We start from the raw sequence: 13,810 nt of genomic DNA, 5'->3' as shown, positions 1-13,810 counted from the left end.
CGTGCAGCCCGCCTCCAGTGGTGTCGCGACAGGCGTGAATGGAGGGACGAATGGAGACGTGTCGTCTTCAGCGATGAGAGTCGCTTCTGCCTTGGTGCCAATGATGGTCGTATGCGTGTTTGACGCCGTGCAGGTGAGCGCCACAATCAGGACTGCATACGACCGAGGCACACAGGGCCAACACCCGGCATCATGGTGTGGGGAGCGATCTCCTACACTGGCCGTACACCACTGGTGATCGTCGAGGACACACTGAATAGTGCACGGTACATCCAAACCGTCATCGAACCCATCGTTCTACCATTCCTAGACCGGCAAGGGAACTTGCTGTTCCAACACGACAATGCACGTCCGCATGTATTCCGTGCCACCCAACGTGCTCTAGAAGGTGTAAGTCAACTACCCTGGCCAGCAAGATCTCCGGATCTGTCCCCCATTGAGCATGTTTGGGACTGGATGAAGCGTCGTCTCACGCGGTCTGCACGTCCAGCACGAACGCTGGTCCAACTGAGGCGCCAGATGGAAATGGCATGGCAAGCCGTTCCACAGGACTACATCCAGCATCTCTACGATCGTCTCCATGGGAGAATAGCAGCCTGCATTGCTGCGAAAGGTGGATATACACTGTACTAGTGCCGACATTGTGCATGCTCTGTTGCCTGTGTCTATGTGCCTGTGGTTCTGTCAGTGTGATCATGTGAGGTATCTGACCCCAGGAATGTGTCAATGAAGTTTCCCCTTCCTGGGACAATGAATTTACGGTGTTCTTATTTCAATTTCCAGGAGTGTACATCCATATTTAATCTTTTATTGTTCTGTTCACAAGTTACATTATATTCGGCTTCAGGTAGATGAATGCTGAGTAGTGGTGTATTGCACATCACCCAATCATGGTCTTGAAATACCTATTGTAGAACTCTCCACTGTGATCATCTGAAGGTTGTCCACACAACAATTCGTTCCTGTCTGCAACAAACGCTCAAACACCTCCCCCATTTTTGTTTTCACAGGTAATGCCCAGAAAAAATAGAGTATATGTCAGTAAACATTAAAATATAGTTGAAACCATTATTCACAGGTGACTGCTCCCTCATATCTACAAGGTCAGCATGCCAAAGGACATCCAAACCTTTAATCATAAGTCTTCTACAAGGATATGTATTGCATGTTAGTTTGTGTATTTCTCAAACTACTGTCTCTAAACGTATTCGATAATGCATTTCTCTCTAAGCTCTGAAATTACTGAAACACATTCATTGAAATGATGTCTACTACCAGTGGCAGCTGAAGCCTTGAGCAGTCATAGGCAACCTTTTAGCTCAGTGGGATCTTCATATAACATATACTGTGGGAATCGATTGTTCACTCTTTTATACTGAATGTCAATACCATCGTGGGTGCTACTTTGACAGTGTAATATAGGTCATATAATGGTGGTTAGGTATGTCACATTGCTTGGGCTTTTTGCTACTATTAGAAAGAAGCTGCAGCATCTAGGACACATTTTATGTGCAGCCCTAATTTTTTCTACAACAAATTGAAATCCAAATCAATTGCAAACACACTATAATTACTTTTAAAAAATTAAAAAACTGGATTTCATGAACAAAAATAAACAAAAAATCGAAAAATTATAAACTTGAAATGAATGTAACATAAAAATGAAAAATCATAATTTTTAACTGAATATGAAAATGATTGAATAATAGTTAATCAAAAATTTGTAGCTGCAAAAAACTGCACAAAAAACATTACATTTATACTGTAAAAATATATAACACAATTTTTCATTTTTTAAAGATCTACTAAATTTAGATCTTATAAATTACAACACATTAAAATATGACTAACGTGTGTCATGATTTTATATTGAAAAAAAAATTACCGTTGAAAGAAGTAATGACCCAAGATAGAAACAAGTTAAATCAAATACTTGCAATTATTATTTTAAACCATCTTTAATTATAGATCATTTGAGAGTCAATTAAGATAATTGTCATATTCATTATATTATAAGATTTTGTAACCAAAATATTATAGATATTTGGGATGAAACAGAAAAGCCAAATTATCTCTTTTTTATGACTTTAAGAAATTTTGTGCATTATCAAATAAATATTGATCATCTATAATATGATTTTGATAACTATAATTTGCCAGGATTAATAAAAGTGTGAATTCACACACACAGATATATATTTATTTATTTATTTATTTATTTAAATATTATATATATATATATATATATATAATATTTAAATGTCTCTCAAAAAATTTTAATATTGTAAGATAAACTCTTTCTTCTGTAGAATGTGATGACCTAAACGATCATTAGAAATTTTTTCATTAAAAGTAGCACATAATTTCATAGTTGCTTTGGGTTGTGATTATATTTTTTGAGATATATTTGCAACATAAATAGGATAATTCATAATGGAATGATACAAATTTATAGCAATATCTTCTTTTCATTGTGTTACTCGTTTAAAATCACAAAATGAACTGAAAGCTTTTAAAAATTATTTGGTGGATCAAAATTCCACTTTTCTTCAGCAAAAATTTCATTCCTCCCAAATTAAAAATTAATATTCTATTATTCGATCTTATCATTAATGAAGAATCAGTTAGTTGGTTAGTTTTGTTTTTGTTTGAAAGACAACCAAAATAAAACAATATGTATAAGACTTTATTGAATTAAAACGATTTTTATAGTTATTTCAATATTTTTTAAATTACTCAATCCAATGATTCTGTGATTTGTAATTCATAGAAAGATACTGGTAACTTATGATGTTTTAATCAATCTTGTTGTAATCCAGTTCATAATCAATTTCACATTTACCAATGGCTACTCTAATTTCCATATTTTCAAGAACAATTTTTACTTCTTTTGGTACTGTATCTTTTATTTTGACTCCAACATCACTTTCACCAGACCATCTAAGAATAGCATCACTTGAACTTGAACTAAAAGTAACGATAACTGTTAAAACCTACTACCCATATTTATTCTCTGTATTCTTTAAAAAATCCACTAAACAAATGTGATGGATAAAGTAGATCATTTTCATTACTTTTAATTTTACCATTTTTAAGTATATGTCCTTCCATACAAATTTTATCAGAAGGAAATGAACTCAAATTTAATAAACTGCAAAAGAAATAAAAATTCCTCTGTTATTGCTAAAATATTATTTCTTTTTTGTGGTTAGAAAAGCAAATAAATTTTCAACATAATTATTAATTATTTTTAATTGATTTTCCATATGAAGGATAAACTGTGCCATCAGTTTCAACGATTCTAGGACTCATATATTACTGAGCATGATTAGGTTTAACCCAAACATCAAAAATATTTATATTAAATTCAATGTATTCATTAGGAATATTTAATGTATTTTTCTTATTTCATTCACATCAAAAGAATAAAATTGATAGCTTTCAGTTTTGTTGATTCATAAAGATAAAAATTATATTATAAGTTTATTTTTTGATACCCTACTGTTACATGAATTATCAAAACCTAGCCATTTAACAAAAACTTTATCATCTTTCTTTTTATAGCTTTATCTACAAGTTATACAACTAGAAACTTTGTTTATGTTTTATTCTTCATAAAATTTCCCTTCGACTTCTTCCCCATCTCTAGTTTTTAATTTGGATACGATGGGAATAGGATGAATAACATTGTCAGTTTCAAATTTTCTGCTGATCTATTGGCTATGTGTAGCCTTTTAAAAAATTCCTTTTAATTTACTTATTCTTACTGCATGACCTATTTTAATTTTAGGCTCAATGTCTCCAAAACTTGCTGCATAAACAGTTTGCAATAATTTTTTTCATTTTCTTTGAATACATCTCTTAGCTTTAATTTTATTGTTAAACGATATGTGCTATTACGTTCATCAATTTAATTACAAACAAAATCTATCGTTTATAATTTCCTTGTAAGTTAAAGTCTTTCCATATTTCTTTCTCCATATGTTCTGTTAAATATTTCAACGACAGATGCTTTTAATTCTGTAAAAGATAAATAACGATTAATTATATATGTTTTCATAAGCTTTATTACGAAGTTCCTTACCATTACCTGTTTATAAATATCTTGGACATCTCACCCTCAAAACTTTTAAAAAGGAATCTGCTACATTTTTATCTGTTTTATCTTTAACTAGAGCAGCCCAAGCAAATTTTGAAAATGACGTGAATTGTGGTAAATAAATATTTTTTCCTTTATTTACGTTTAAAAGTGTGTTAATTTTGAAAGAGGATTACAGTTAATGAAGTAAAAGATCCACACAGTGGACACCAAATGAAAAAGCTACTCCTTATGTTTCTGATCTAAACTGCCATAAAAATTGCCAAGGAACTGTTAATCAGAAATCAGGGAGAAGTTGCAGTCTAATTCGGAATCGATTTATTGATCTTAAACAAGACAAGACAACAAAATTATTAAACAATCATCATACAACAAATTATTTATTTAACAAAAACTTTACTAAAATGGGATCTATGGTGGCGAAAGCGATCTGCTGGGGATTGACACACGACACTGAGCAGAATACTACTCGCTTTATCTCACTTCATGCACGTGAATCCAGATTATGGCATCCACCTACGCCACCACCAAGCATCTATATTCTACCATACAAAAAAAAGGAAAAATGTGGTTCGAAAGAACAGGGTGATGAGAAACAGATATTATAGTCCTACTTCACAGCAGCGAATACTTTACCATCATGGAGGGTGGCAATCTGTTATTAAATCCTCGTTCCCGAAAAATGCAAGTATGCGGTTTCGCATTCGGTTAATTCAGAATGCAGATACATCCCTAAGAGCCTCTGAAACCCTGACGGATTCCAGTGTGCAGGTGGACCCATTTGCTGGTCTGCCAAGCCAATTTGACTCCGTGGCACGACTGTGAGTGTCAGAGTACGTCAAATGTTTAGACGGCCGACTAAAGACAAATAAGTACAGCACCGCATCACTCGTTGTGACCATGATGATATAAGCAGTATCTCTGATGGTTCAGAAGGTGACTGGCACAGGCTCTAAGTCGCACCCTAGCAAAGGACACAAGTCTCACCGTTTAGGTAGAGACCTGCTGTTCTTTACTACCAAAGCACCAGTACAAGAGACTTGTACAAGATTGTAGATCTCCCTTTCTCTGTGTTGCCTCCTCAGCTCGGTTCCAATAGCACATTTCTCTTTTTTCACTTCCCCCCATTTTCGCACAAGCCAATCAATAGCTGGAGCCCGGCATTCTAACTTGGTGAATGGTCTTTGCACTGCAATCCGATTTGACGAATCTGAGACTTATAGTTTATTGACAGAAAACAGAAAAAAATTCAGCTTCACGGCCTGTTTCCCACACGTTTGCCGTGTCTTTTGCTAACACAATACAGGGTGAAAGCACAGCCCCCCGTAAACAGCTTGTTATCTCCCCTGTTGCGTCCATTTCAAAATTTGCAGGGAACGACCATAAAATCGCATTGACAAAACATGTTTTGAAATGTCTGCACGTCTGGGCGCCAGTTTTCCTGTCCCACAGACGTTTGCAGTACGTTTACATGTCCTTTGGCGGCTTGCTCGCTAACAAGGCCCACAAAATGCTGTCAGAGACTTTTCGGCGCTAGGCCATTTACCTGGACGTCTGGCCCTGTCCGTGGCGCCAAGCTAATGTGTTTCTGCACAATACGACTGCGGCATGGGGCCGTCTGGAAATGTCTCTTCATCGTTCTCCAGAAGAAACACGCTTTGTCGCCCCACCAATGTCATGCTTTTACTGAAGTCGTTAATGTCAGCACCCTGTTCCTTTGAACGTAGATAAAGCTTACTGTATTTCTTTCCCTAGAGCACACAAACAAGACTGTAAACTGCTGCCCACCATTTCATAACCATGTGTGAAGTCAAATCGCTGTAGATCGTATTCCCTATATCAAATCAGAGGTGATAGTGCCCTGCAATCTCTCAATTTACAAGAATCCATTTCTACTAAATCTACTTGCCATAAATCATTTATATCAAAGAAAATAAAATTTCTTCCTGTAAATTTTTTTCTGATTGGTTTCTATTATTATGTTATAAACCATGACCTAAAGTTTGTTAACAAATTCACTTTTTTTAGTCTTATGCAATGAACAAATTTCTTCAATTCTTGGTCTTCCATTTCCTGTGGTTGTGCTATCTGGTTGATGTGAGTCTGTAAATTTTTTATAATTCTGATACTAGAAATGATTTTCTGAAAGGTGATTAAGGTTTCCATATATGCAGATAAAAAATTGAAATATATTTAGTGTCTAATGATGTAATTATTAGACCAAATTAAAACAATACTCCATCCACTAGTGAATTAATGTTATATTTTCTGTTTTTGAATCTCAGTACAATAGTATCATGTTCAGTCAAGTCCAGTGTTACATTTCACTATCTACTTCAAATGTGCAAGAGTTCCCTTTTTTGTGATCACAAAATTATAAACAGTGAGCTGTTTCTTCTCTTTCTTCCCTTGAATAATGCGTTATCTCATTTTAAAATTATGGTCTGGAACACATGTAATCCCATCAGCCACCATAGTAAATGATAATCTATAGACTTGTCCATTGGTTATTCTTTTTCTAGTGCACTACATCTATCACTAAGAGACATCTTCATATTTCTCCCTTTACTGTGATGTTCCATGACCCCACCACAGATTCCATTTCTTTTGTTAAAATATGTGATAATTTTGCTATGTTCAGCCCTTATGACAAGATTTTTTTCTAGATCTGCTTTGTTGACATAGTAATTGATTGGTGTTAATATATATATATTCAGCTTTGGAAACTGATTATGTCATTCTTTTTCTAAATATTGTTTGAAAACAGCATCATAATGATTTACAGGATGTTTTAGAATGGCTACACTTCTAATTTTAAAGTCAAAATAATTTTGGTTGTTTGAAAAATTATACCTAAATCTTTCCGAAATTGTCTTATTAAATTCTCTCTTCTTGGATCTATTTCATTCTTTATTTCTTCTAATTCATGCCCATTAATATTTTATTCTAATTATTAAAATTTGATTTTTAGTCTTCATGTTTTATTTTATTGCCTAAAATGTGTATTTATTAGATTCAAAATTCCATTAATCTGAAAATCATCTTATTATAGTTTTAATACAAATAAACACAAATGACCACATACAAATTCATCAAAATGAATTTATCATTTCAACACCAAAATATCAATAATTTTTTCTTAAATGATATACAAATGCTATTGGTATGATTCCACCAAATGAATCGTAACTAGTTTTTGTACTTTTTGTTTTGGAATAACAAATCCAATGAGTATCAGCTTTATCAGAAATATCTAAATTAACTATACCACACTCAAAAATTTTAGATTTATTAGGTAATCCATCAATCATGAAAATGTCTTTAAAATGCTTACTTTTTAACTCCTTGAAAAAATTTCAAATTGGCTAAAGATCTATTACTTTTTAATTTTTTGAGTTTTTTTACTCCAGTTACTTTCTTTCACATTGTTAAACAAGATCTTTTAGTTCTTTGACTTTTTTATCCTTTTGTTTTTGTCTATTATTGTTTTTCATATTGTACTAGCCACTGTAATAGTAGCAGCTGGATATGACAATGCAGCCAACAATAATAGTCAAAACATGGCATCATGTTTTGATAATCCAGAACTCGTTTTTTCTTTGTTCATAAGATGTTCAATATTTTTATTGCCCACCCCAATAGCTGAGTGGTCAGCATGATGGATTACCGTCCTACGGGAACAGATTCGATTCCCGGCTGGGTCGAGGATTTTCTCCTCTCAGGGCCTGGGTGTTGTGTTGTCTTCATCATCATTTCATCCCCATCTGGGGTGCAGGTTGCCCAATATGGCATCGAATGTCATAAGACATGCACCAAGGCAACTGGACATGCCCCATAAGGGGCCACCCGGCCAATGAGGCCAAACACCTATTTCCATTTCGTATATTTTTATTCTCAATTGGAATAAGTAATGTCATAAGTAAATTTCCACTAATTTTCCTGTATCTCTTTCTTTTTGGTGCATCAGTAAAAGAATTAACAATACTCTTCAATTGTTAATTATTTACTTTAACTGGTATAGGTTTAGTTTTACCACTTGGAAGCAAAGTATTATCAATTTTAAAATTATTCATTTATATTGACTGAACTTTATAGTGATTCAATAAAATATTATCTTATTGAATATTGATAAAAACTTTATTATAATTCCAATCGTCATCGACTAAAAACATACCTAATTTTCCTTCACCAAACAAATTGCTGTTCATCAAATGAAGTATCTTTAATAGATATTCTTCCTTTTGCAATTAAATAAAGTTCTTTATCACTTTGTGTGTATTTTTCGAAATCTTTATTATATCTAAATGTAGTATTAGGTTTTGTGTAAGTTTCATCTAATAGATTTATTGCTTTCTCATGTCTAGCTAGTTTTTATCCTAATTCTTTTGGAGGATCACAATAATTATAACCCGGAAGATGCATTTCAAAAGGAATTTGTTAATTAAGGTATTAATAAATAATATTCTACATTACACTGATGTCCAAAATGTGAGAGTTAAATAATTCAAAAATATATATTTATATAATATATATGTTTTAAATTATTAACAAACGAATCATTCAATTCTTCTTTGTGAATTAAGCTTAATCTAACAATTAATTGACAGACATCAATCATCCATATGCATTCTATTGAATTTCCTGACATGTTTTACTAAATTGTTACAACTTTTTTCATTTTATGAAGATATGCTACTAATGAATCATCAAAATTTCTTCATGAACAAGTAAGAAAACATTTAATAACAACTTATTTCATTAAATTTTCACATTTGTTTCTTTTACTCGATTTTATTTCATATGGATTCTTTTCTCTATTAATGCTTTTGTATAGAAGAAATTTTTGGCATAATTTAATAAATCAAACCTTCAAATTTGTCATCCAGAACAGCCATAGCAATCTGTTTTTTAGTTAAAGGATTCACTTGGTTTCAGTTTGTTGTAAAACATGTAGTATAATTTTATTTATTTCTTCAGTTATTTTACATAAAATTTCAATAGCTCTATTAAAAATATCATTAATTTTTTTATATTACTATTCTTAATTCTATTTGGATCTTTTAAATGATTTACTTCAGGCATATTATTTCCTTCTGCATGTTTTATTTCGTTTCTGCATGAATTTATTATTTCTTTTCTAATTTTATGTTAACCATGATGATGAAATAGCTTTAGTATCCAATTTTTTACATATTTAGCTTCTAGTATTTTAGATGATAAAATTAAGGAATATAAAGCAGACTCGTTATTAAAAATTGTAGTTTTTTCGTTATATGTTAGGTTCTCCAAATTCGAGGGCCTTAAATTTCCTAAAATAATTGTGTCTTCTTTGCCAATTCGTTTAAAGGCTTTATTTTTTAAAGAAAAAATATAAAACAAAATTATAAAGGAATTACAAAAAATGGTAATAATGAGATTCACGAACTGGAGTACGTATAAATACAACATCCAATTTTTAAACTAAAAAATTCTTATTAAATATCTAAAAAAAATTTATATTTAATGTTATAAAATATATTAATATTTTTCATTTTCATTTCGCCCTGTTTTTAAATCAATTTTTATTTATGAAAACAGTACTTTTTGCTTTATGAATGAGTGTACAAATAAAAAGGAAATCTATTTTTAAAAATTAATGAATTAAAATTAAATTTCTTGTATAAAATTACTAACTATAAATATTTAAATATGAGATATAACAAAAGAATTTGTATGGAGCTCGATAGCTAATTTAAAATTATTTTGTCAAAAATTTTTAAAAATGTAAGTAATGAATGTATGTTAGAATTTCTTGAAGAAGGGAATGCTAAACTAGCATATAAAGGGATAAAAAAGTAAGCAGTTTTATGACCCAGAATTCACTAACATGACCAATGGAACTGAAGCTTGTGACTTTCTTATAAGCAACTTGATTGTAAATGAAGTTCATGACTCTTGTATATTAGCAAATACAGATGAGTAATATAAATTAAAAGCATATAATTTAATTGCAACTATAACTAAACACTTAAAATAAAGAAAGAGTCGAGAATAATTTATGTTCTTATAATATTGAAAAAGATCATGAAATTTTTGAAGGAAAATCTATTAGAAGCACAGTTAATTATTATTTGATTAAAAATGCATTTAAAAAAGATTACAAACTAAGTATTTCGGAAGAATATAAACTCACTTGATCCTGACCATTTCTTAAATGCAGCGAAACAAGAACTATGATAGCAGTTGAAGAAAATTCAAAATTATTTAAAGGGTTACAAATAAATTTTAATTTGTCTTGTGAATACAGAATACAAGCGAATAATGATGTTTAAGGTCATGGTCATCCAATTCAAAATTATAACATTACTACAGAAAAAATATATTCCAAAATTAAGGAATCTGAAACAAGAGAGTATAACAAAAATGGTTAATTTTCAGACTCTTGGTTCTGAGTGGTTGTCAAATGCAGTTAATAGAATACAGTTAGCAATGAATAGTTTTATTACATTGAGAGTTTAATGTTAAAAATAATGATCAAAACTGTTTTGTAAGAGTTATAAAATCTGCATTATATCCTGTAAAGAAAAATGCACATAGAGTTATTAAATATAGAAATGTTCTAGTTGGTATTCTTCACAAACTCAAAGATTTTTGAATTGCCCATTAAGATTGATTGTATTTCAAAAAATTGAGACTAAAAACTTACATATTTCTTAGTGTTTTACTTTTGGTGAAAAATATCAAATATCTCAATTACTTTAATAGAATTTTAAAACATGTAGAAGTCATTTGCTAAAATTTAGAGAAGGAAATAGTACACTACTTTTGGATAAAATATTTATCTCCACTGGTTTCAACTCAATTCTTGAAACATAAAAAAAATCAGAATTTATTTGTAGTATTTGTTTATTGTTGTTGTTGTTGTGGTCTTCAGTCCTGAGACTGGTTTGATGCAGCTCTCTATGCTACTCTATCCTGTGCAAGCTTTTTCATCTCCCAGTACCTACTGCAACCTACATCCTTCTGAATCTGCTTAGTGTATTCATCTCGTGGTCTCCCTCTACGATTTTTACCCTCCACGCTGCCCTCCAATACTAAATTGGTGATCCCTTGATGCCTCAGAACATGCCCTACCAACCGATCCCTTCTTCTGGTCAAGTTGTGCCACAAACTTCTCTTCTCCCCAATCCTATTCAATACTTCCTCATTAGTTACATGATCTACCCATCTAATCTTCAGCATTCTTCTGTAGCACCACATTTCGAAAGCTTCTATTCTCTTCTTGTCTAAACTATTTATCGTCCATGTTTCACTTCCATACATGGCTACACTCCATACGAATACTTTCAGAAATGACTTCCTGACACTTAAATCAATACTGGATGTTAACAAATTTCTCTTCTTCAGAAACGCTTTCCTTGCCATTGCCAGTCTACATTTTATATCCTCTCTACTTCGACCATCATCAGTTATTTTGCTCCCCAAATAGCAAAACTCCTTTACTACTTTAAGTGCCTCATTTCCTAATCTAATTCCCTCAGCATCACCCGTTTATTGTTTTGTTTATTGTTATTTGTTTATTACATTTTAATAATGAAGAAGAATTACATAATCACTTAAATAATTAATAAACCAGTTAAAGCAGAACTACCAGAATAAGGTGCATACATAATATTTAAAAATTATATGTATATTCAAAAAATTTCTTTTGTCTTTTATGCTTATTTTGAAAGTTTGTTATTACAGACAGATAATTGCCAACCAAATAGAAAAATGTTAAAAATATTTAAATTAATTCAAAAACATCCAGTGTTAAAGAGGATGATTTTTGTAGTTGTGTATACACAGATATGTTAAAAGATAGATAAAAACTTGGCAACAAAACGATAAATTTAAGATAATTAAAATTGAATGATTATATTATACTAAGAAATATCAAAAACATGAAGCAAGTTGTTTTTGTTAGTATATTAAATACATAAATGGACAGTACAAAATTCATTTATTTACAGAGAAAGAAATTGAAACAAAAAAATTAGTTGAATGTGTGAAAAAGGTGTTGAAAAAATTGTTGAAATTCATTCTGAAATTGAAGAAATTTAACCACTTGGAATTGAAGAACAATTTAGGCATGATAAATGTAAAATTTGTTCTTCTAATAACTTCCGGGTATGCAGCCGGATCCCGTCGACATTCTGCCACGATACGCCTTTAGCCCAAATTTGCTGGAAGCCTCCTTAGAAATATGCCGGGAAAATTTCAGAAGTCACGTAAAATTTGTTCTTTATGTAGGAAACACTATACCACTACTACTTCTACATGATCAGGCCCAGTTGACCACATGCTGCCACAAGTTTCCTCCTCAATTGAGTTCTGTCCATTGCTGCTATCCACTATCCATCCACATCTATTGATGCTTCGTTTAAATCTTCATTGAAGGCCATCCTGCCAACCCTTCTTGGGTCTCTCTTGAGGTCTCTTTCCCTGTAGGAGTCAAATCAAGGACTTTCAAGGCCATCTGTGTACTTCCATCTGGGCCATATGGCTGCCACAGAGCATTCCTTTGGCTTTGACAGTTCCTACTATGTTGGGCTGCTGGTAAACGAGCAATCGTCGGCGACGACGATAACAACGTCTACGAACCATTGTAAGAAGCAGTGCCTCAGTGGCTATTCACTCACACAAGAGTGAATGCGCTAGACAGGACAGTGTGCTCCTCATATAGCATCAGTCCTGGCGCACGCAGCGTATGTGGACTGCTGGGCGCCCATTGATAAGCGCGCCGGAAATGACTCTGCAAAAACTTGATTTTAGCCCGCTGCGAGCCTAGTAATACTAGGGCTCGCAGCTCCATGCGCTCTCTCTCGCACACTCAAGGTCACGCGCCACTGTGGTCACGTGACATACTGTGCTGCCATCTATTGAGCACCCAGAGAACCCAGAGAGCATCCCAGAGTGCCCCAGAGAGCTACAACACCAAGAAGAATCGCTTCTCGGCTTTTGGCAAGATCAATGTTTCTAGGATGGCCTACGGCTGTGTGTCTGAGAAGGACTATGAGGTTTTTAATTCATTGAGGTTAATTAATCACTCACCCTAATGTCCTAAAGCAAAATAAAAGAATTTAGTGCCGCTGGAGCGCGTGTGTATATATTACTTAGCTCCGAGCGGGCTATAATCAAGTTTTTGCTTAGTCACTTCCTGTTTTCGAGTGACCTTGAGTGGGACTTAGCTGCTACAGCCAGTTCCTCGCTTACGTAGACGTTGTTATCGTCGTCGCCGACGATTGCTCGTTTACAAAACACTTGTAAATGTGGACGGCACCCTTGGTGCTTCGACATCTTCTGCTAAGGGGAAAAAGAACGAAGTAAGGGGAGTAGGTAAAACTGCTCAATTTGTTCTTATAAATGGACCTACTTTGTTTTGTGGCGTGAGGTTTAATTTTTCTTTAATGAAAAGTTCTATTTCTTCAGGTTTGGGTAATGGATGGATAACAGTTGCTTTCGTTGCAACTGCTGCACAGAAGATGTTATCGTCGTCGCCGACGATTGCTCGTTTACAAAACACTTGTAAATGTGGACGGCACCCTTGGTGCTTCGACATCTTCTGCTAAGGGGAAAAAGAACGAAGTAAGGGGAGTAGGTAAAACCGCTCAATTTGTTCTTATAAATGGACCTACTTTGTTTTGTGGCATAAGGTAGGAACCCTCACCAGAGATAATAACCTCAGAAACA

This window comes from Schistocerca serialis, chromosome 3, assembly GCF_023864345.2.
Source record: "Schistocerca serialis cubense isolate TAMUIC-IGC-003099 chromosome 3, iqSchSeri2.2, whole genome shotgun sequence".
Classification (NCBI taxonomy): Eukaryota; Metazoa; Arthropoda; class Insecta; order Orthoptera; family Acrididae; genus Schistocerca; species Schistocerca serialis.
Note: the sequence above shows the minus strand (reverse complement) of the source record.